Consider the following 24,540-nt stretch of genomic DNA (forward strand, 5'->3'; position numbering starts at 1 on the left):
AAGTATAGGGGAAAACACTTTTTGACTTCTGTCAAGAGTACTTCTAAATAATCTGATGAAATATTATCTTTTGGGTCAGTTGTACTTGAACAAGTAAAGCCCTTAAGAACCCTCAGGAAGCTAAGAGGAATAACTTTCCACTATGAAGAAGACAAAGGCATGAATTCACCTGAAGTTCCTAGATGAGATAAGAAATAATGTTAGGCATAATAAACTACTTATATTGTTCACATGACCAGAAGAAGGAAATAACAGCACTTGTCAACTATACTGTGAGATTTAACTGTAGTAGTTAAGTAGTGATGTCTAAAAATTTGCCTGTGTCGCTACACTCGACTGCTGGCTTTCGGCCTACTGATGCTGATGTTCTGTCAGTTTGCTTTCATCCTGCTCCAGTCCCTGTGCTTTACTGAAGCTTCTCTGACTATGGAAGCCTTCTGACGTTAATGCTTTTGGTTTAGTAGTTGTGCTCTATTTCAGGGGGATGATTAGACAGCTGTAGCATTCAAAATTCCTTAAAACTTCTGGGATGGGTTAATAGAAGATATGTTATCTTCTACGTAGCTGGTGTTAGACAAGTAATTTTAAAACGGTTGCAGCTGTGTGATGGCCTACACAAAAATGTAACGGAGCTGTGTCCTTAAGCTGGGTAGCAACTGACATGAATGGAGAGCACTAGATCCCCAAGGTAGCTTCCGGTTAGCCCTGGAACTGAGCACTGGGAGAATACCCAGTGTTACTGGGGAAATAGAAGAGCCTTTATAATAACACTGCCTGCAGCTTACCTGCAATGTGAACTGTTATTACTAGTTGTGTCCAGAGTTTCTTGGTAACTGCCTATTTCTTCCCCTTGTTGTAAAGCACTTCGGACGACCTGTCAGGGATACAGGGATATTGCTGTAACTGGTAGAAATGGGGGGGGGGGGGGGGGGCATTACTGAAGTAATTTTATAGATAGAGTTTTTGCAGATACAGTGTACCTTCTTACGGACTGTTACCAGTTGTTTAGCGTAGCACAGAGGTGTGTACCTGACTAGGTTATAATAATAGAGCATTTGGTACATTCTCAGAAGATGCCCCTTGAAGGTTGTTGGATGAAAAGAGGTGGCTGTAACATGGGTCCTTGACAGTAAAAGCAAGCTGATAGCAGAAAGATTTGAAAGCAGTAGGCCAGGAGTCACCTACAACTCCACTTCATCCACTCTGCTGTGCTTTTAACGAAAATAAGCTCCTGTATTTGGTTTCTGGTCACAGTCCTGCATTTATGGAGATTTCTGTTCAGGATTTGTAGGTGCTAAGGAGGGCTGATTGAAAGGAAACTTGTTCATGCATGTAGAATTGGTTGGGGTGGGTGGGTAGACCTGGTTCACGTTGCTACTAAACCTAAGCCGCCAAGATTTATCTTGCCAAGTGGTAGGCTACCGTAGCCTTTTGTTTGTATTTCCAAACACAACATCTGATGGTGACTGAGGTTACTTTTCAGTGCATAGAAAGCGATGCAAGATGGAGAGCAGAACAGAGGCATTCAGGGGTCTGCTAGTTTCGCTTGCTCCAGGAGATGGCAGTGTTCTTCCCTTCTAACGGTTGCCAAATCTCTAAATTGAAGTTTCATAAAAGATTTGTAGATCTGAAGTAAGTCAAGAATTCTTTTTGGGGAGAGAAAGAGATTATTTATTTTTTTTTTACACCATTTCAATGGTTATATCCCTATTGTGTCAGGAAAAAACCTAAGGTAAATAGTGAGGCAATTAAACAGGAATACTTTATATTCCTTTGCTATGTTACGGCATTCAAGGTGTCAGAAATCTGAGGTCTTGTTTGCTGCAGTGACTGATTCAGACTTGAGTTTTGAATGATTCCTTTTGTTATTAGTATTAAAGATTTTTCTAGACAACTTTTTTTAACTTGTCAAGATAATTTTTTCCTTTGCCTGTTGTCCTCTAGTAGATCTGGGAGACACTTAAACTCTATATTGTCTATTGATTTTCATCTAGGTTATTAGGATGTAATTGGAAATGATCCTAGGACATCTGCAGAACATCCTTGCAGCTTTCTGTTTTGACAGTCAACTGATTTTATTTTTTTTTTCTTTTCTGATAACTCTAGCTCTGCATTCATAAAGTAATAGTTTCATCTGAACTGTATTAGTCTTCCTTATGAGACTATCTTGTGATAGATGTCAAGATAAAGATCCTTCATTTACTGCTTTTTCATTACACTAATGTGGAAGAAAGGATTTTAACATAATTTGTTCTTGTCTGACCTGTCAGTTACTGTGGAAAGCGTTAAAAGAGTATAGTTTGAGATCTTGTTCCAAAATATTTTTTAGAATTAGAAATTAACGGTCTTGACTCTGGTCAAGAAGGTTTTGCTGCTTCTCTTCTTCCTTGTCTTTCTGTTTACAAATAAGCATTTCAACTTGCCAGTTCTCAAATACAACTACTATTACTACTGGGGTTGAGGGTACTTTTTTACCGTATTTTTGTGTGGTAAAAAATTTACATATCAATTTTTACGTATATGGAGAAGCCTTTGGGGCCCAGAGAACCCATGAACACTGAAATTCAGGACACATTCTAACCCATTCTTTCCTTTTACTAGGCAGAGATCTTTCTTTGTCAGTGTGAATACAGTTGCTTAGAGTTGCCATCACTAGGGAATACTGAAGTGAGAACAGCCATTGACAAGTTCATTTCTAATGTCATTAGCTGTCAGTTGTTTATTTTCCATCTTGTGTAACTAATGCTTCCTGGTTGTTGGTTTGTTGGGTTTTTTTCTTCTGATGCAGGTGTACTTACAGAGCAATCTCATATTGTCAACTGCAACTTTTTTTTCATCTTTTGGTTCTGATATAGTCCCTGTGTTCTCTTGTTGCTCCTACTTAATAATTCTTAAATAATCTGTCCTGCTTTACTTACATGCTTTTTTCTTCTGATATCATTGAAGAGCTCTTTGTTGGTCAGGTTGGTTGCTTTTTACACTTGCGATCCTTTCTTTCCATTGGCATAATTTGAACCTGTTGTCATGACATTTATTTGGGAACTGCCAGGTCTCCTGTACCTTTTTCCACCCTCAGATTTTCCCCCCATGAAGCCTCACTGAGCAGTGTTAGAACAGCAGCAGTAGCAGAGAGCAGACTACTAAGTGCCTGAAGCTTTCAGAGTTGCATTTAGGTGCTGTCATGTCTAGGCAGCTCGAGATTGCTCTGCTGTCAGTATTAGAAACTTAAGATTTCGGACATTTAATATACATCTTTTCTCTTTTTTACTGATGTCCCATATGATGGCAACTGTAAGCAAATTTTTATTTTTATTTTTTTCAGTGAATTAGTGACTTCCTAGGGGTAGCAAGAAGGGCCTTGATAAAAGAGTAGGGCTGCACATTTGTTGATTCTCACTTCTCCCCAAGTAAGATTCACCTTGTAGCTTTTCGTTTGTAGCAGCTGTCAATTACTATATTTGTCTTTCTCAGATCTTACAGAACCAGTTGTATAATAGATACATATATATACTAACTGTGTTGTATCATGGCTGCCTTTGCATGACACTGTAGTAACTTCCTTAAGGTTTATTTCTAAGGGTTGTGTTATTCAGAAGACAAAATTACCCTGCAAAATCCTTTGTTACCTATTATCCTTGAGAGAGCAGGAAACTACTACCCTGATGTCTCAGGAACACATCCTAAGTTTGAATCTAGTCGTCTTGTGATATTGGCAGGTGCAAGTCTGCCAGATGACCTGGAATTGCATTAGTGATTAATCTGAGCTTATCTGCTTTGCCCATTAGGCCTAGGGAAAATACAGCTTTTGGAATAAAAGGTGAAATTGTGTTTTTCACTGTTGTCGCAACTCTCTAAGTATGCAGTTCAGCCTGATTGCAGCTGTGAAGTTGTGTGGGTTTTATGCATGTCTGTTCCTTTTTCTTTGTACTATTTCACATGAACCATTTGTATCAGATCTTTCTCATTACATCTGTCACCATGTGCCGATTCCCCCTCTCTCTGAATTCAGTCTTCCTTTTCACTGTGCCCTTTCTGTTTTCCATCAGGTTCAAAACTTTATGTTCTCCATTGCCTACCCTCTCCTGTCATTAGTTGCAAGCAGCTCAGCCTCTAAAGGTGTCATCTGAAGGCTTCTTTCAGTTTTCTAAAAATTTCTGCTCAGGGCTTTGTTTCTAGAAGTTCCTTCCAACAGTTCTGCTTCTTCAGGCTCCATTTTGTAGGAATATTCCACTCTAATGTCTGTCTTTATAAACTGAAGCAAGTACAGTGTAGAAACCAAGGTAATTCCTTTTTTTTTTCTCTTTTTTTTTTTCTTCTTTTGTTCTCCTTGCTTCCTGTTCAAGTGATCGGTGAGTTCAGTTGTGGTTGGATACACTGGAATCTTTTGCTTTCTTAATACTAGCAGAAGGTAGTGTTTGCTTTCCAGACTTCATCTTCAAACTTCAGACCATCCAGTCTGTCTTCCCACAGTTGTTAAATCAATAAGGTTTAAGGTGGTAGGGTAAAAGATAAATTTGATTACTTGTTTCTTCATACCAAATAAGTCTGCCTGGGTTTTAAACCAAGAAACATACCATTAAGTACAAATACTGATTATGTTAACGAACAATTGAGTATATGGAAGTCTTCCTTGTCCTGATGCCTGATGAGATAGGGCAGATTAATGTTCTGTATAAAGTCCTGTTTTGTGGCTACATACTTGGGCAGGTCTTCCACAATGAGCTAAGCAGCAGATCAGTGTAAGTGAGGAAATGCACAAAAAACCCTAAATAAACAAAAAGCAAACAACAACAACAAAAAAAACCCAGATATTTTGCTTTTATACGTATTACAGGAATGACTGCTTGTACTTCAGGTTGCAAGAGCATATACTCAGAGGCAGCTTCCTCCCTGAAGAATGAGCAGTCTATACAAATATCACCAGAAAGCAGAGAAGAATGAAATGGTTGATTTGCCTGGTTGTGGTTGCGATGGGACAATAGTATCTGCCTTAAGTCATAATCTGGTGCCTTTCTGGCTATACCAGACTGACTACTCGGTTTGACAAATGGTGCTTGAGCTTGTTTTATAATGAACTGGTATCACTTTTGGAAAAATCAGGAATACTTTGCTGACTTCAGAGAAGTGTACTCCAGAGTCTTCGTTGGGAAGTGGAAAGACTGCCAACTTTTTCTAAAATAGCCTGAAGTTCAGATGGCTGAGATAAGTAATGAGCTACTGCTGTGTGCTGATGCCTGTGTGTAACACTGTGTAGCACATGCACCTTGAGCACTCCAGTTCTGTCCTTGGTGTTAAGATTTCTTTGCATTTTGTGATTGGGTTCTGGTGGTTATGAAAATTAGCCAGCATATACAGGGTTACACCTTACTAAATGCAATATTTAAGAGAAAATGCGTGTGTGTTTTCAACAGATGGGTAAAACATTTTAGGGAATATTTTCCGTACAATCTGTAACAAAGGAAGAACCTGAAATAAATACTTAAGAATATGTCAGATCTCTGAGATTTTCTTCTGCTTTCTGTTCCAGTCTTCTGTGGATAAGCTTCTCTCATCAATTGGTAAGTCTCTCACCCAAAAATCTACAAGCATTAATTGAGCTTAAGAACAATGTCACATTTGTTTAAATTTGTATCATCCCTAGACTTCAAAATTAAAGCAAGAGAGTGAAGTAGATTCAGTCCTTGCACTCGTTTGCAACTGGCAAGCTTTGGTTTGATCTTCTGACCTTGAGAGAGCCCTTGTCCTGCATCCCATCTCTAGCTGTACTTGAAATACTGCTGCGAGTGACTTGATGCTGGCTGAAAATATGTTCAGACCACAGCAAGTGGGCTCATGTGTGGCTGGAGCCTTTTTGAGAAGCTGAGGAGCAGCCTCTACTTCATTTCTGCCTGAAATTTCAAGGATGATATCTTGATAAAACAAATGCTTTGCAGCTTGTTTTGCCTGCTTTGCTCAAACTGTAACTATGTTGTGCAGTTTGAAATACAGAGGCCTGGTAGTTCCTGGGGCTGCTTGGAGTAAGTCCTTCTCCTAGGGCTTTGCGATCTAGACGGCCAATGGGTAGCATAGCCTCCCCACTGTTAAGAGATGTGGGACTCGAGAGGCTGGAGGGAGACTTCCCTTTCTGGGGTAAAACCATTTCTGTGGGTGGTCTGAACTAACTCGATGATTTTCCCTGAAGGGGAGCGGGAAGGACTGGGCTGCCCAGCGGTGAGGGGTGGTATATCTCCTTGAGCTATGGTGGGGGCAGAGGCATCAGCTGACACATCACATATCTGGGAAAGCTAGCTGAAGTTACTAAAACAGACCTAGGGCTCAAAAAGGGCCAGTGGGGTTTGTTCAGATCCTAGCTTCTCCAATTCTCATGTTAAAATTACTCATTAATGTTTAGATTTTACTGAATTAAAATGTTGAAAACACTGAATATTGAAACTGAGACTGGGAGGGGGGTATTTTATTTTTTTTTTTTAGCTCTAGGTCTCTTTTAGTAACTTCAGCTAATTTTCTGAGAATTACATTTTGTCCTTGTCTTTGTCCTTTCATGCTTTTGCACCTGGTTTATGTGAAGCCAGCTGTACTAAGGACGGATTCCTGTGGTCAGTGTTCCAATTATCAGATTTTGTCAGAACAGCTCTGCTGGTTCAGAAACAATGAAGAAATGTGGCTTGATCAGGATACCCATGTGCTGCATATAAAAAAAAAAAAAAAAAAAAAAAAAAACAAAAAACACCCAAAACGGAGAGTCTTCAGCTGTATTCCTACCCGGCTTGTGCTGGTAGGAACAGGAAGGTGCTGTTACCACACCACCAGAGCTCCATTCTCAAGTCATTTTGTAACGTTTCTTTCTCCAACTACTGTAATGCCAATGTAAAATAACATTATAGGGATCAGCTGCTGTGTTCAAAGGCTGACTGGGGGTCTTGTTTGTTCCTGTTTGGCGACCTGGGGTAACAACGTAGGGCTCTTCATCTTAAGACTCTCAAACCTTAGAGCTCGATAAAGGAAGTTTGTTTATCATTCCCAGTTGCTTGATGCATAGAACAGAGCTTGTTCTAATCTTTGTTCTCTTCTTCCCTTGCTGATTCCCTCTAGGCTGGTACTTGCCATCCTTCAGCCTGCCTGTGCTCTGTCATTGCTGGTTCCTGGCTGAATATAGCCCATGCATTTGTCAGAGAAAGACTGACATTTTGAATGGGTCAAATTAAATTGGAACAATAGACCAAAGCAGTATTTTCAAGCGCCTCAATGTATTTGACCTCCCTGTGTACAGGATTCCCCCAGGTGCAGTACTCCACACTGACAAATTTCAATTCTTAACAAGATGGCTATTTCCAAACTGATGAGTGCCTGTTGGGAGGCTGCCAAAGACACAAGTGACAATTAAATGCCCATATGCCTCTGAATCTCAGGAAAAAACAGCGGCATTGTACAGCCTATGGAAGCGGTGCTAGGTCCAGCGTTGTTACAGACCGCAGGGACGCTTGGACTAGTCAGTGCTTGGGTAAAGGAGGGAAATCAGGTGATGAAGTGAGTGACAAGACCAAGCCCCTCCATCGTTATCTTCCATTATTATAATGAATTGCCCTGTGTTGATATTTGCCCCACTTCTGTCCACAGCCCCATGCCTCAGGCAAGTTCCTTCCTGGAAATTAGTTGTCATCCCCTAAGTTCAAGATTCAGAAAACTTCTTTGTTTCCAACTTTATTGGTAAGACATGGCTGTGCTATTTTATCCTTCTGTCTAAGCTTTTGGTCCTTTAACTTGTTAGGTTCAAGGACCAGAGCAGGTTTGATTAGTTTGAAAGTCATGTGGAAAATTGAAAAGACACGATCACAGAAGGTCTCTCAACAGAAATCGGCTGTGTCACCCTGCTAACTATAAAACCTTTCTCAAAGAACTAATTTACAAGTGTCGATAGTTTGGGGGGTTTTTGTATTATTGAAAGCATTCTGGGTTTCCCAGCCCAGTGTCTCAGGCCAAAAATTATTAGCGGAGCTTCCATATGTCATCTGCGACTTGAGACATTTAGAGAGATAATTCTGCCTGAAGATAGACTGCTGTGTAACTTCTTTGTGTGCTTTTTTCCCCTAGATTCTTATAAATACTCTCTTCCCTGGAGAAAAGAGAATATTTCCAATAAATACTCTCCCATAATTGCTCTTTTCTTTTTTAGCCTATCCCTTCTTCCCCATCCTGCGTTCTGCCTTTCTGTGCGGGAGCTCTGCTATGAGTCTCCTGTGTAACCAAGCCAGCTCCTGTTACAGCCAGCCACCTGTCTTCCAGAACATCAAGGTGGTTTCTACCTGTGCTTGCCAGATGCCATCCTTAAAGGCTTGCCAGTCTCCTGAGATCTTTTCAGAGCTGCTCCATGACGTCCCACCTACCAGTCCTCACTGGCCTCTCCTCTGATTGTGAGCCATGAGCTTGCACCCAGCCCACCACCTGTCCCATGGCAATGCTCTGCACCACCAAGCTGCTGCTTTGCGCAGAGGGCATTTCCTTTCTTCTTCCCCACTGCCCATCTCACCTGCAGAGCTGGCACCCACCCACGTGGGCGGTCACAGCAGCTCTCCAGTCCTGCAGCAGTGCTGCAGCCTTGTGACCCTGTGGAGTGCTTGTCCCTCTGGATTGTTTCCCAGGCTGTGCACATGTGTCCACTTGCATGCCAGATGGGGAACGCCTCCGTTCACCCTCTTCCCGATGCCTCTTTTTTCATCACCCTACACGCCTCTTTTTCTTGAGCATGTCAGTTTTGACACTGGGCTTGGTTTTAAAAACCTACAAAATTATATTACTTTTACAGACCTCAAGTGTCTGTTTATCTGCAAGCCCACGTTTAAGTCTTTCTCCAGGTTAAGTTTCTCACCTAGGTCCATAGCTGCTGGCACTCGGAAAGATAAAACACAAGGTTTAAATAGTGAGGGCTGGGGCAGCAGGGGCATCAAGCTGATGTGAATCTTCTGTCATGTCACCATACCCGTATCTCTCACTTGTGTGCTGTCACTGCTGCCTAAGAACAAATTGTCAGCGTGTGAAATTGCAGCATGATGGTGGAGCTGGATCTCCCATTACACAGGAGGTGGAGCATCTGAGGCTTTCAGACATAATTAGGAAGACTGTTGCCTGAGCATAAAGATGAGTTTTTCTTCATTGGCAGAAGGTAAAAATGTTATCTCCTGATGGGGAAGGCAGCTTTAGGTCTGTGGGAGAGTCAGGACAGAGGGAGACGTGCTGAACCCCTCAGTGGGGCTGGAGATTCTCACAGGAGCTAGAGTTAAAATGAGAATTAGGGGGGAAAAACCTCAGAGCAACTTTTGGGCTCATGTTACAGCTAAAAGTGCTACTCATTGAAGATTGTATTTGATGAAATTTGCATGAAATTTGCATGAGATATCCTTTTCCCTTCCTAATTATAGAGCTGGCATAATGATTCAAGAATATCCACAGACTATTTATGAAGTGAATTTTGTGCAGGGAAAGCTATGAACTGTATTTGTTTTGTTTAATTTATTTCACAAGATTTGAGTCTGATTCAGCTTGGGAGCAAAGAAATGCTGGCAGGCAAAGAGAGCACAGGGCCATTCTCTTCACCAAATTATTTCTGCCAGCAAAGAAAACCTTTGGCTCTTCAATTATTTCAGTCCCAGCCTGATGTTTATTACCTATCACCCAGCCCTGGTTCATCTGACTTGTCATACAGGATCATGGTTGCTTTTTTTCTCTTCTACCTAATGCTAAAAATGAGAATCTTGATTCCCCTCCTTACCCAACAGCCTACCAACAAGGTGTATTTTGACAGGAAATTTTGGAACTGCACAAAATTGCCATAAAATGCAATACTGGGGGAAATGATCACCCCTGACAGCTAGGGCACAAACTGTAAATAGATCTTCCAGGCTAATATGTCTTGGGACATCGCTGTTGCTATTAAAGAGTAGCACAAGATGGTTAGGCACATAGGGAGGGTGTGAGAGCCAGCATAAACAAATAGATAGAAAGAGACAGTAGTGGCCAACCCTTGGCTCCTGGGAAGCTTTTCTTCCCTGAAATGACTTGCTGGCACTAATCAGAGTCAAAGGAAATAAAAAAGTTAGAAAAGAGCCACAGCTTTCTACTCTGACAGGAAACACAAAGTTTGACACAACTTGCTCTTTCTGTCCTGATTTATCCCGGAATTGTGATGCCATGATAGCTGATGTAGATTTCTTCTGGTCACTGATTCATTCTCTTAGACAATGTAAAGTGTGTGTATTGATCGATGGATAAATAGGATACATTGGCTGTACTGAGCCTATTGATCGTGCTAGCAGACAATCACGAAAACAATGGTCCTTCTTAAGAGTATGAGTAGAATTGCAAAGTCAAGCACTCAAGAGGCTCAAAATGTCAGTTATGCCCAAAGTGATACTTAGCCTTTATTCAGCCCATCTGTGTATTTTTCATACCATGGTACAATCTTTAACTACCTGCTACACCCAATTTCTTACCTTCTAGCAGTAGGACTCAAAGTATGTATTGTCCTGTAGTCAGTAGATTGTTTGAAAGACTGTACTTTTTTTCCAGGAAGATTTTTGGTGCCTGTATTTAGCTGTCGAGGGGGCAGCCTGTCACTTCTGCAGCACAGTTCATGCCTCTAAGCTTTTCATAATACAGTTGTTAAAAAAAAATATCTAACAATGAGTTGCAGCCACAGAGAGGAAGGTAAAGTGAGACTAGTGGCCCTTGTTCAGCTGGTTATTAAAAATTTCATAATAGCATCAATCACACACCCAAACACAGAGTTACTCTGGTTTCCCTGTTGAAGTACTCTCCTGCTTCCCGGCTGTTTGCATGAAAGGCACCTGTCTGACAGACAGACATACCTCTGTGTGTTCGCTGGTTCAGCTGTACTATACACCAGAGTATTTGCTCTATGTTAGGCAGACTGGGTATGAAAAATCGCTGTAAAACCTACAGCATCAATATTATTTTTATGAATTTTAGAGTGCTTTGCTTTTACAGACCTACATTGTTTTTCTTTCAGTTCATTTTTGTTCTTCTTACTCTAATTTTCCTTCCTACTTTTTTTTTCTTTTATTCATAAGTGCTAATTAACTGTGCCTGTGAGCTGTAACACTTTCCTAAAGAACAAGCCACGAGCTTTTTGAAAGTACCTCAAAAGACATGGATAGAACTGCTTCCAGCGAAGCCAAACCCAGCACATCTCATGTTGGCCAGATGGGGAGAGAGTGGCTCTACTTAAGAGCCTTTTGGATAGTTGCCGATGCTGTGCAATTAAAAGAAAGCCTGTGAGCAGCAAGAGCATCGGTGCTCAGCCATGGCAGCAGTGAGGGGGTGAGTGCCTTGCCGTGTGCTTGGCAGGTGAGAGTGTGCCAGGAGGAGAAGTGCTTTCCAGGAGCCTGCTGAAGCTGCCGACTCCAAATCATGACATCATCCCTAGACCTAGCCTGAAAATGCACCATATTCCAGAAAAAAGAAGAATGTCTGAGGATGGAGTGAAAGAAAAATGTTGCAGGAAGAGCCAGCTCAGCAGGAAGATGTGGGATTAGTGTAACTGGAGGTACATGGGGGTACCTTCAAATGAAGAGGGCAGTAAATAGAGAGGAAGGATTAGTCCCTTCTGGGAAAAGGCAAAATGGGAAAAATGGGGTGATTTACTGCCTTCACAATAACAGCAAATGAAATGGGTCTGTATTTCCATCTCTTCTTTTGCAGGCAAAGTAAAAAATGAGGTAGCTCTTCAGAGCTTTTACATTCTGCAACATAATAGCCAAAAGATGGCACTGGGAAGTAATCATCTAATTCACACTCTTTTCTTATTTTTTATGCATTTTTGATGAAAGGCCCTGTGCTGAACTGTCTTTGCGGTGCTAACATAAGTGCAAGTAATGGGAAAAAGAGAATAGAAATGGACTTCCATTCAGAGAAATTAAAATCTTTTAATATACTACCAAAAGAAATTGTTGTTGTGAATCATTGTGTAACAGAGAAAGAATGAATGTTTGATTTGCAGAAGTTCCTGCTTATCATTCACGGCAAATGAAGCAAATGCAGTTTTATTGCATGAAGGAACAATCTTCAACTGGCTCAAACTGTGCACTCCATTTAGCCCAGAGGCTAAATAAGACATGTAGCAAGAATGAAAGTTATGTAAAATAGGCATAGGTTGAGGGAAAGCTGCAAGAATGAAGCTACATGGGGCTGAAAAATGTCTTTCCTAAATTTCTCCATTTCTTCCACTTTGCCCATAGGGCCTGGAAAAAACACCAGAAACAGCATCTCTCAGGCTGAGCTGGCTCTTCTGCGTGGAGAGCATCAGCTGTGCCATGCAGCAGCAAGGAGGGAAAGGGAGAGCTGGCAGGGTATAAAGGAGCACCAGGACCCCCTCTTTGGCTGTCAGACCAGTGTCTGACTTTTTGTACACCTACACTTGCTGAAATCACAGCAACTGTTCCTGTGGAAAAGCGAGTTTGCTAAATACAAAGAATGAATGAAAAACACTGCTTTCAGGCACAGAGCTGGATGTCACATTCCCCTTACCAGTGACAATATCCAACAACATATGCAACACACGTATTTCCCTTCTGTGGTTTCAAAACCACTTTTCCTCATTCATATCCACCTTGTCAAAACATGACAAACATGAATCTTTCATGATTCTTTGGTGCTTCTTCGGCCTTTACACGACAGTCTTGTTCACGACATAAAGCAAAACAAGGTTGGAGCAACACTGAATTTTCCTCATAATGCTTTTTTATCTGTGAACATAAATGTAAGAAAAGCAAAGCAATAAATAGCTTTATAGAATAGCTTCCACCAAAAGGGTCTTTATGCCAAAGTAAAGAAGAAAGATGAGGAAGAGTGTGTGGTCACACCACAAAGTACATTATGACTTTCTGTTTGATTGGTAGGCTGTACAGCAGAAGCCAGCATTAAACCTGATTTAGAAAAGAAACACACAGGAAGGAATAACCTGACTGCCAGCTTCATGATTACACTTGTAGAATGTAATTTTTTTCTAAATGACCTCTAAGAAAAAAAATAGACAAAAAGTATTATTAAATAAAATAAAAAGAGGGAAAAAGCACCACAGAAAAACTGACATAACAAAACCAGCAACAGAAATAATAAATCAGACTAAGCACAGTTCAGCGTGTCCAAAACCCCTGGCTTTGAAAGTAAATTAGGATAAAAACAAAGTCTGGCTTTTTCCTTTTCAAATTGTTCTCAGCCTTCTTGACTTGTACAGCTTGCACTTGTGAGCGCAACTATTGCTTTTTTACATTCTTGTTTAAGGGCTTTTTATCCTAAGTCATTAAAATCACAATATTTCTGCTAGAGTCTTTCAAGTTGTTTAATAATTCTGTGGTTTAATTATTGAGATGATTGCAATCTATATTCAGTGAGTGCAGCGGCATGTTGGTGATTTGAAGGGTATGATATATGTGTATTCTCAGTGGTAGAGGAAACATAAACAGTCATCAGTCATGTTAGCTGCTCCACATAAAACAGTGATGGGGGGAGAGGGGGTTTTGGAGGTCTAACAACCCAAAGAGGATTTCGGACCCCCATTGCTGTATCAGATCCAATTCTTCTCTCACCCACCCACCCCACCCCCCCCCATGAGGTAAAATTTCTTCAGCGCATGAATTTCCACCACTAAATTTTCACAATCATCTAAAGTTCCTCACAATAAGCACACGCAGACACCAAAGCCCAGGTAGAACAGAGTTGCCCAAGACTTGCCTGATGCTGAAACGAGTCTGGGATATTCCTTTATCTCCCCTACCAATAGGACCTGATCCTTTAGTTTAACCGTACCTCAAGGGAAAACTTGATGCCCCTATGTCCTCCCTAAGATCACACTGGATGAGCCTCAAAATGGGAAATCCTGTTCAAGTTCCTTTCCTTACAGCACAAGCCAGTGCCCTAGACTGCCCTGGGACTGTGGGTCCTAAATCCCTCTGAAAATTCCACTTTGTATGACCTAATCAGAGGTCATATTTTTCAATAAAACTCCTGGTTTGTATTAAAATAGGAATTGAAATGCCCCAAATCTCTTCTTTACCATTTGGTAAAAGGAATTTCTCTTACATTTTTGCATGCAAAGAGCAGCACTTTCAATAGACAATGCTGTTGAAGCCACGTTTTTCCTCCTGCCATCTGAACATTACTGTAAGTCTGGTGGGGTATAGCAGAAACTTGAGCTGATGGAAAACCTGAATTCAGCTTTATACCATCCAAGGTATGTTTGCCCTGACTATTGGCATATTTACTATGTATGTCAAACAGAAGATGTCCTACTTTGACATCTTTTTAGCATGAGAAAGAACCCCTGTAAAGGTGTTTTAAAGGCACTGAGCGTTTGCAGGCAACTAGTGATTGCAAATCCCAGGCAGAGACAGGAATCTCAACCAAGTGAAGTGTTAGGTGGTGCCATCTTCAAGGAAGTAGAGCTTGGTGTGTGCCTCTTTCCACACTTTTTAATAATTGTTTGAGAAGTTTCTCTTCTCTCACTGCCCAGACAGGACACATACTGGTAAATACTCATCTAGCAGACAACACAGAAATACTGTCTGCATGGGGAAACTGTGCATTACAATTAAGATTTGTAAGAAGACAGGACTACCAGTCACCTCAAGCACTTGTGGGGCATAGATCATTGTGTATTTTGAAAAGATGTGGAATAACATGGCACAATACAAAGACACAAAACTTGATCTCTCTCCAGCTGCTGAGATCAACTTTCATAGCTAGCTCATATCTGCGTAAATACTGGATTGATGGCTACAGCAGCAGTCTCCAGTGTGTGTGCCACATGTCATGTGTAAATTCGTGTGCTAAAACTGAGGCTGCTGATTGAAAACAAAACATGATGTTATCTGCAGGACATCCTCTTGCCCAATATTATCAGTACCTGTAGTGGCTGATCCTGGTGTGCATGCTGGCTTTCTGGTGTGGGTGTGTATCACACTCTTTCCCTCCCATCTCACTTCTTTCTGTGGATATAAAACCCAGATTCAGGGGAAAAGGAAGATACAGCAGCTTCCAGGAAGATCTCCAGTCTGGATGGTCAGATCCCAAACTGTCAGGTTGCGGTGGTTCTCTGCCAGAGAGCCTGTTAAAACAGTTTTTCTTAGGGAAATCACTGAGGTCTCCACTCGTGTTGTAGCACAAAGTCCACATTCCCTGGGTAGATTCCTACAACTATCTCTGGTAACAGAGAAGGAAGAGGGCTGATAGAAAATTGACAGTGTACTGAGGACAAAAGTATGCATTGCCCAATGTGTTTTTAGGCACAGTAGGAGTACATAAATTATCAGAGAGAGAAAATGCCTCAGCATCAAAGCCACGTTCAATGAGTGGGAGAGCCTCAATGCCAGCTCAAATATAGCACAGTGAGCAGATGTCTTTACTACAGTAGGCATACGTAGATCTCCCTGGATTCACAGCAACAACCCAGAACTGGAGTCTCTTTCATTCAAAAATTATAGCAAAAATCTATGTTGCCACTCACCTTTTATATAAACATGGGAGGCTACAACACTCACCCATAGTGAGACATCTACAGCAACAATGGAAAGGAACAGGAGAAGTCAAAGGAGGAAGGAAGCAGTTTCCATTCTTCCTCTTGAAGCCAGGCTTCCTTGTGTGGAAGGATACAAAATTCCTTGTAGCCAAACTGAGGAGGTGTAGACTGGATGGAGAAGCTACAAGATGGGTAAATAACTGGATGGGCCTTCAGGTTTCAAAAGTAATGATAAATCACTTGAAGTCTACTGAGTGGTTGGTAATGATTGGTGTTCCTCGGTAGCTGATACTGGGGCAAATACTGTTGTCTTCAACTGGACACTGTGGTGGAAGGCACAATCAACAAGACAACGAATGGCATGAAATGGGGATAGCAGCTGACACACCAAAGGGCAAAGCAGCTATTTGAGATGCCTCAACAAGCTGGAAGAATGGACTGGCAGAAACCTCATGAAGTTCAGCAACGACAAATGTAAAGACCCTGGAAAGGAATAAACCTATGCAATGTACAGACTCTACCTTGGATGGCTAGAAAGCATTTTTCAGAAAAGGACCTGTCCCCTGATGGACAACAAGTTGAACCTTGAGTCAGCAGTGTGCCCTTGTGGTGAAGAAAGTCAGCTTCATAAGGTATTAGCAAGAACGCAGCCAGCAGGTTGAGGGAATGACTCTTCATCTCTATTCAGCAGTTACAGGGTTGCTTCTGTCCTATAGAGTTCGTTTGTGGGCTGTGAAGTATAAGAAACATCAACAAACTGGAGCAAGTTCAGTAGAAGGCTCCCAGGCTGGTTGAAGCTGGAGCACTTGGCCTGTGAGGAGGAGAGGCTGAGGGACCTGGGCTGGTTCAGCCTGGAGGAGAGGCGGCTTCAGGAGCACCTAATTTCTGCCTTCAGCTGCCTGAAAGGTAGAGCCATACTCATCTCATAGCTGCACAAAGAAGGTGTCTTCCCTGATAGGGTAAGAGGCAAGGGACACAAGTTGTAACAAGAGAAACTTCAGCTGCATGTATTGAAAAACATGTTCACAATGAAGGTGGTTAAACACCAAAGCCATTTCCCAGAGAGGTTGTGAAAGCTCTACCCTAAAAGATACTCAAAATCTGACCAGACATGGCCTTAAGGAACCTGACCTAGCTTAAAAGCTGGGCTGGGTTTGAGACCTTCAGAGCTCCCTTACAACCTGATATATTGCTATGATTTTATGATTCATAGAACTCAAGAGAGAAAGTAGGCAACAGAAAACCTGCATACTTAATGTAATGCTCAAAACTTTCCATGAGAGGGGCAGTTTCTGGTAGATGGAGAGCCCTGGTGTCTGTTTCCACACCTGATGGCAGAAGGGTCCATGCCTGAACCTCATGGGTTTAATACCAGCCCTGCACATTCCAGCATAGCTCCTGTTCCCAGCCTTTGAGTGATAGTGTCCTGCCCACACAAATCTCACAGCTATGGGGAAACGCTTTGGGTGTCTGTGAGGGTGACTGTCAGTTAATCCTCACCTTACCAGATATATGAGGATATGTTAAAATTCTTGCTCCCTTTTTACTGGAGAGATTTTCACAGCCTATTTCACAACGTTTGTTTCTTTAAGCCACGAACTACAAATACCACGTCAAGTTTCTGGAAGATATTGCTCCACACCTACCCCTCTGGCTTTGAAACAGTTCCCCAGAGAGAGTCATGGAAAATGGGTAGGTAAATGAACTAATAAATACATAGCAACAGCAATTACTATGAATACAAAACAAAGCAGCAGGAGCAGTAACTATCATATTTAATCCCTCCTAGCACCCTCCCTCTCATACATGTTGTAGGAGAAGCTGTTTAAAACTAAGCATCGAGTTCTGTTGAAAGTATTATATAAAACCTCACAGAGTATAACTACTGTGGACACATTGGTCTTTTTTTCACTTTACCTCAGTCAAGTGGAATACAGGATGGACAACCTTAATGGAAAAGTTAATTTCAAATAAAACTCATTGGTGATTTGAGAAGCTACTATTAACGAACTCTTAAGAACAGGACACTGATTTAGATTCTTTATTGGGCTGTTGTTATTGAAAACAACTCTCTTTCCTATTTTAAAGCTGAATTACTGGAAAACAATATTGAAGTATGGAATGTTCCTGTTTTATGATGATTCTGTAGTTATAAAGTTATATTGTTCTGACAGATTTACTCTTTCCAATTAGAATCAAAAGTGCAGACTAAAGTTGTAACAAAATCTTAAATTTGCATTAATATTTTAATAGAGGCATTTGAAACAGTCATTTTGCCCAGGTCAACTTTCTGAATATTTGATTCCAAAACCCAAGTAGAACTAAAAATATTGACTTAAAGTGTTAAGTATATCAGCCAGGCACTACTGCCTTGAAGAAATAGACTAGTGTGGGACAGCAGCAAAACAAAAGCAGCAGGTTTTTTTATTAGACTGCTAGCAACAAATATATGGGGTTTAACTGAGTGCCTGCAGTCAAGCCTCAGATAATTTCTTTTTGTAATGCAAATGAAAATCAATGATTAATGTAGCATTTCCTGAATGGATACTAAAACTACTTCATCTTTTTGATTAATCTCTTAGACATACACTGTAGTTTGCATTAAAAAGAAAATCAGATACGAATTTACTGAGCCAAGAATACAGCCGTCTCCCACTTAAAATGCATGTTCTGTGTGCATCCATTGCTTGTATCACATTGTGAAGAGAGAACAGTTCTGAGCTGCACTGGTAGTGAAGGTTTCCAGCCTCTTTCACCCCTTGTCCACCACTACTTGTCCTACCTCTAAAAATACATACACAGTTGTGGGTGAAATTAAGTCTGTCAACCGAATATGAAAAATAATCAGAGGACTTTCACTTGTTGCTGCGTGAATTGTTTTTCCAGTCTCTATTTTCATGTCATAAACTATATAAATTCAAACTTAGTTTTACCCAGGTTTTTTTTTTTTTAGGTGTAGAGGGAATTTGAAGACTTTTCTAGAGAATCCAATCACCAGGTAAATGAGTACAGCACAGCCCAAAAAGTGCTACTTTGACCCTTGCAACGATGTATGGCACTGTGACGCAGGCAGCCAGAGGCAACTGCCAACTTTCTCAGCAAGGCTGAGCGTTGGCTTGAGTACCTCTGCGTTGTGCACGTTACGCAGCCATACCTATCATCACACCTGACTACAGCTGGCTTGTCACTGTTTCCGCCCAAGGCTGCACCACACTCCAGACACCTGAAGCCACTGAGGCTGCTACTGTCTGGCTCAGGACCACTGTTTTTTCCCGTCTCCCCATGAGAAACCCCATATACAACAAACTAGATTTCTCTTTCAGGTCCCTGTATTGAGACCAATAATTGTATTCAGACAGAGCAGATCACAGGAAGCCATCTAGATGTGACCTGGAGATGTCAAGAGAAGGAGAAATGCCTCCTCTTTGGTTCTGGTTTCTGAATTCCAGTTCATCACTGAAAGGGGCAGCACCTAAATTCTAGCTGGATTTGGGCTTAACTTCCAGATGTTCACTTTTGTTCTGGTAGGTTAATAAGCCTCTTAGTATCTCCAATTTACTTCTCTCCAAAATGCCCATTGGTTAATGTTTAAACTGTCTTGGCAAGACTGATGACCTTGACAGATTTCCATATTGTCTCCCAGTACATCTGTTTCACCACAACCTTTTTATATTTAACATATTGGTTTAATTATCAGGGAACATAGAATCATTTAGGTTGGAAAAGATCTTTAAGATTATTAAGTACAACCATAAACAACAGATGAATGTAAGATGAGAATTAAAGGAAGGTGTAAAGTTTAAAGCATCTTCAATTGCATTGCCTTAAAACCCTCGGGATTAGTGTGAATCTTATCTTTGAAATGCCTTTCTCTATCCAGACAGCATGCATATCAGTGTAAAGCTCAGGCCGACAGAGATCATGGGACAGTGTGCCTTTCATCTGAGCTGCATGTTGAGCTTGTCTCCCACACCAAGAACCACCACTGTGCTTCTTCAGGTGGGGTTAGCTCCCAGCACCCCCCTCTGGCAGGTGCCCATGCTAAGTTGCAGGGCAGGACAGCGAGTCCTGTTTTAGCAGAGGCTGAGCAAACACCAGAAGTGTGTAGCACTGGCTCTGAATCCTGGACCATCAACTTTACTGGCAAGAATAGCTAGCTGGCACAGACACAGCTTTCCAGCTGAAATCTGACTGCACAGGGCCACGTGGATGTGGATGTGTTGAGCTGGGCTGGTGCTGCCTGGGGTGTTACTGAGTAGATGCTCCTGAGTTTAGGAGATGGTCCAAGAAGGAACAGCTGTGCTCAGTCAAGAGCTTGGTTTGGAGTGCTCTTGACAAGTGGAAGTGTAAGTTGCTACAAGTAATGCATTATCATCCTTGACTTGTTTGGCTTCTTTCTGTATCTTCCTTGGGAGCAATGCAAAAGCCAAAGCTGTATTCACACAGCTCTCTTCCTCCTTGGCAATTTCCTTATCTTTTTGAAAACTAAGTGAGGCAGGAAAACTGCACACTGCAGGCACATTTCTAGTAACCCTAACTTTGCCTATTCATAAAACAAGCAGTATAACAAGTGGCAGTTTTCCCTGCAGCTTCTCTGTTTGAAAGAAGTACTGGGAAGGCACACACATTCTGTATCAATTAAACAACATACAGATGCCATGAACCAACCCAGAAAAAGACAGCACTTTACTGAGCCCTGTGCTAGCATCAGAAAAACCTGCAGCTTGTTTCTAATCAGGGTTTGTTGTGCAGTGCCTGGAAAAGGATGGGTGGGACAGACAGGATTTGTAGGGAGCCTAATGAACCACAGAAAAGACCAAGAAGAGTTTTCCCTTTTGAATTCTTCTCCTCCATTCGAAGGTTTGGGTTCATCACCATGAGCCTCTTTCAGACCCAGGTGCCTATGGCAGTTTTCCCAGAAGACATGCCAAAAGCAAACACCCAATCTTTTAATGGCTGAAGCAGCTTAACAAGGAGTAGGTAAGTTCACACCTTTCCTTTGGCTAGGGAGGCACGGATTGAAAGTCATATCTCATCCATCCCAGGCCAATGTTGTGGTTGCTGTCTAACTGTTCTCTCTTCCTTTTAATTAATAAAGCTTCATTTACTCTGTTTGAAATGGGATGCAGTTAACAAAAGAGGCTAGGAGCCTTTTCTCTCCCAGTTTGTCAAGGTGGTTCATAGTTTAGTGATCAGGTGAGACAGGGAAACAGAGTTTCCTCAGAGAAAAGATGGACTAGTCTAGAGATTTCATGTGCTGGGTGACTCCTTTCGTTACAGTGATATTGAATAATAATAATAATAAAAAAGGTAAGGTTCATTTTTGCATAGTTCCCAACCTGACTGGAGCGTTTCTCCAGTCAGATGTCCCACTACACCCCGACCAGACACGAACACTGAATGCGTTTGTCTGTCTCCTTCACAAGAGCAAATTTATCACTAAGACATCTCCACATGGTGTTACAGTATAGTAATGACCAAAAAAATCTCACTAAAGAAAAATCATTCATGAGAGCATTTTCAAAATACATCCTGCTATCCTCAGTTATTTTAGGTCTGATGTTTGTGACCCTCTGTTTTCTGGCAGAACAGCTATGCTTAATTAAAATAACAATTTGGAACAGCAGACACAGATCAAGCAATAAATGGCATATAAATAAACAAGATCACAAAGCAAGAGAAGAGGCTCATATTTTGTCCCAAAATCTGGTTCCTACATCTTTCCCTTCCACCAGTGACATGTAGTTTATCCATTTTAAGTGTTTGCACTGCTGTGATGTGTTACGATATCTAGATCACTTCATAAGCAATTTTCACATTGCACAGTAGAATAAACAACTCCCAAAACGTATCAGAAAAACACCTCCTCTGTATAATATTTTCAAGACAAAATTATTTTTTGCAAAACTAAATTGTGAAGGGAACCTTACAGAAATTATTCCGAAATAATGTGCTGTGAAAACTGAAACCTTTTTACATAATTCCTTAAACTATCAGCAAGGTTTGAAAAATATTGGTGTTTTCTAGACGGAGAATCTGCAACATTGGCCCAAAACACCTAAGCGATGCCGTAGCCTTTTCTTTGACTTTGTAGAAGTTATCTTCATCCCTCTTTTTGCAATTTCTTTAACCTATTCTTGAAGAAGTAAATGCCATTCCTAGTTATTCCCCACACCTCAGAATTTTTAATGGTCTCAGGGGGAACATGTTTGCTCTGAAGTAACGTATAGCTGTGCCAACATGAAATATATTTGGATTACACTCCTGTAAAGTGTGAGAAATGAGACCAGAAAGCCTCATCTGCGATACCAAACTTCTTCCAGTTGGATCATCAGACCTGTCAAACTACTAAACTCTTGGTTCAAATGCATGAAGCCAACATTCATCAGCAATGAAAGGATGGAGAAATTAGTTTTAAGGTCTTCAGTTAATGACAGGGGAGGCTCAAATCTGTCCAGAAGCCAGACTAGACTGTCTAGAGGCTAGACTAAGTTGTCTTGCAGTGGAAGCATTTCGTCACACACAAAGCAGCTCCTGAACCTCTTCATCCTACAGCATGGCACATCCATACACCCCAGAAGATTTGATCTAGTTGCATGGGCTGACAGTCAGAAGCTACACACATGGTTACACAGCTCACTTGTTGCCACAGAGGGGGTGGCATGACCATGGGGGGCGTGGGGTGGGTACACGGGCACAGTACGCAGCCAATTCATTTTAATCTGCCACTGTGTGTGCAAATTGCCACCCACAGTGTGAAGGGAAAAAGAAGATTTACACTTTTAGAGTGAGATCCTTAGTTATTTACCATCTGGTAGGACATACCTAGCACCATGCAAGACTTGATGGCAACAGAGGAGGCGGCCCTCCACTCCTACCTATACAACTTGCTGGTTGCTCTTACTGTGAGCTAAATCAGTATGTGGGCTGGATTGCATCTATTCTGCTAGGTCATGACATAAACTCAGCTAAAAAAGCAATCAAGAGCCATTATTTAGTAGATGGATTAATCGAATGGAAGAGGGTTTACCTAAAATTATGGTTACTTATTTTTGCACCCTACTACGTGTATCAGCTCTGCAAGGTGTGTCTTCAAAATCCCAACCCCATCCAGACAGAGACATGCTCATCTCTTTGGTTGTGATTTATTTTTACTGTTTTGTGTCAGTATTAAACAAGCTCCTTAATGTTTTTGGAGCAAATGGGGATGTGATAAAGAGAATGGCAGTTTTCCCCTAATAAGCTGTCATTACCTAAATAACTGTAAATGTTGTGCTGTTGCTTTCATGCAACTTAAGATACTGCAATATACACATTATGTCACTATGAGATTTTAAAATCTTCCTCTAGCTTTTATAAGAGCATCTGCCAGGTCACAATTTACAAATTATGTTTGCTGTGAAGAAAGCAAATTCATTACACCTCACTGAGATCTTTAAATTGATCGGGTCCCTTTTCTGAAACTGTTAATTTAAAGTTATTTGTCTTTATTCACGAAGCCTGTGGATACCTGGGTAATTTTATTTTTTAAACATTCAAATTCTGAAAATGAGTCTTTTTATACATCCTCTTCTGTCTCATGTAACATCTATTAGCTTCTTAAGACAATCATCATGGTAAGAATATCTCATTGTAAGACCCAGAATACATTTCCTACATTTGTTTATGCCAGTGTTGGGGAAATTAAATTTTTAACATATGAATATGTGTCTAGTCTAAACATGACTAAGAAATGGCACACATATAAACACAAGATATATAAGGCATTTCCTCTTTGACACAAGAAATAAGCCTGAGAAAAGAACACCATGAAATACTAAATACAAATTTACAGACCCCAAAATTAGATAGCTACGTTGCTATTGCGAAAGAGTCGGTTAAGTTAGCCAGCAATGAAAAGTTACCCTTGTGCTGACAGCTGCAAGTCAATACAAAACTAACATTGTTTTCCTTTTTTTTTTTTTTTTTTTTTAGAAAAGAGACAAGATTAAGCTCTCTCTTTTGCTCTCTGGACCCTTAGAAATAGCAGCTGTTATATGAGCTGGCTTCTGTTGTAAGAGCTCCCATTAGGTACTTCTCGCACTCAAAAGGGAAAGCATCTGCCCTTCCGTCTACCTTCCTGCAAGTCCAGGGAGGGTTATCAAGTGCAGCTTTTCCAAAGTTGGGTGGTTTTTTTTTTTCTTTTCCTTCACAGATTTTGATTTTTCCTTTCAGAATTGGGTACCTTTTTAGGTAAAAATAAAACAAAATTCCCTTTGCTATGCGAGAGGGGTTGTGTAGTATAGGAGAAGTTTTACGTTGTGGGATTCAGTAGGATGCACACAGAATCAGATGAGTGGGATTCAGAAGCCTGAACAGGAGCTGGGCAGAGCCTATGGGTTTAAAACTCCAGGCATATGCCATAGGTGAAAGTTACAGCAATGTTACTAAATAATATAGGCTGGAGACTGTTCTCTGCAATGCAGCCGGATACTAGAGCCTGACAGCTACATTCTCTTCCCCTCCCAAACAGCTGGGCTACATGCAGGCTGCTGCTGCCAGGTCTATTTGGTGCTGTCTTGGAAGGATATAAGTTACCATGCCTGCTCCAAACCCATACCAGGAGCAATGTTTGCTGTCTATCCATGCCTACCCCTTGCTGCTATTTCACTAAAGCACATTTATAGATTTAGTCCTATGGAACCAAGCTTCAGGACAGGCCCCAAGTTCTTCTCACGGCTATTTAACTCCCACTGCCATAAATGAACATAACATCTTACTGGGAATTTTACGAGGTGTCAGGATGGATAAATGTCAAGTAACCAGGGTGGTTGTCAGATCTTTTTGTTTTCTTTTGTCTTTCAACTAAAATTCTTATTTCGACAAACAAATCACCTGTCCTGCCTAGCATGCATAAGAAACACTCCATAAAAGAAGGATGGTGTGTAACTGGAGAAGTTATTTCTGCCTTTGAACTGTAAGAATTTGGAGAGGGCTGGCTTATTCAGAAGCTTGGGGGTTTTCCTCTTTTT

The 24,540-nt window shown here is 41.2% G+C and overlaps 1 long non-coding RNA gene across 2 annotated transcripts in view; it reads right to left on the reverse strand.

The window, feature by feature from the left end:
- Positions 1 to 932: 932 nt before the first annotated feature.
- Positions 933 to 24,540, reverse strand: part of LOC114013481 (uncharacterized) — a 36,399-nt gene continuing 12,791 nt past the window's right edge. For both annotated transcript variants that reach the window (XR_008747936.1, XR_008747937.1), the window contains 2 exons: positions 14,918 to 14,999; positions 933 to 5,579 (listed from right to left, as the gene is read on the reverse strand). This is a non-coding gene — a long non-coding RNA (uncharacterized LOC114013481). The remainder of the gene's footprint in view (positions 5,580 to 14,917; positions 15,000 to 24,540) is intronic.

This window comes from Falco peregrinus, chromosome 6 (assembly GCF_023634155.1).
Source record: "Falco peregrinus isolate bFalPer1 chromosome 6, bFalPer1.pri, whole genome shotgun sequence".
Classification (NCBI taxonomy): Eukaryota; Metazoa; Chordata; class Aves; order Falconiformes; family Falconidae; genus Falco; species Falco peregrinus.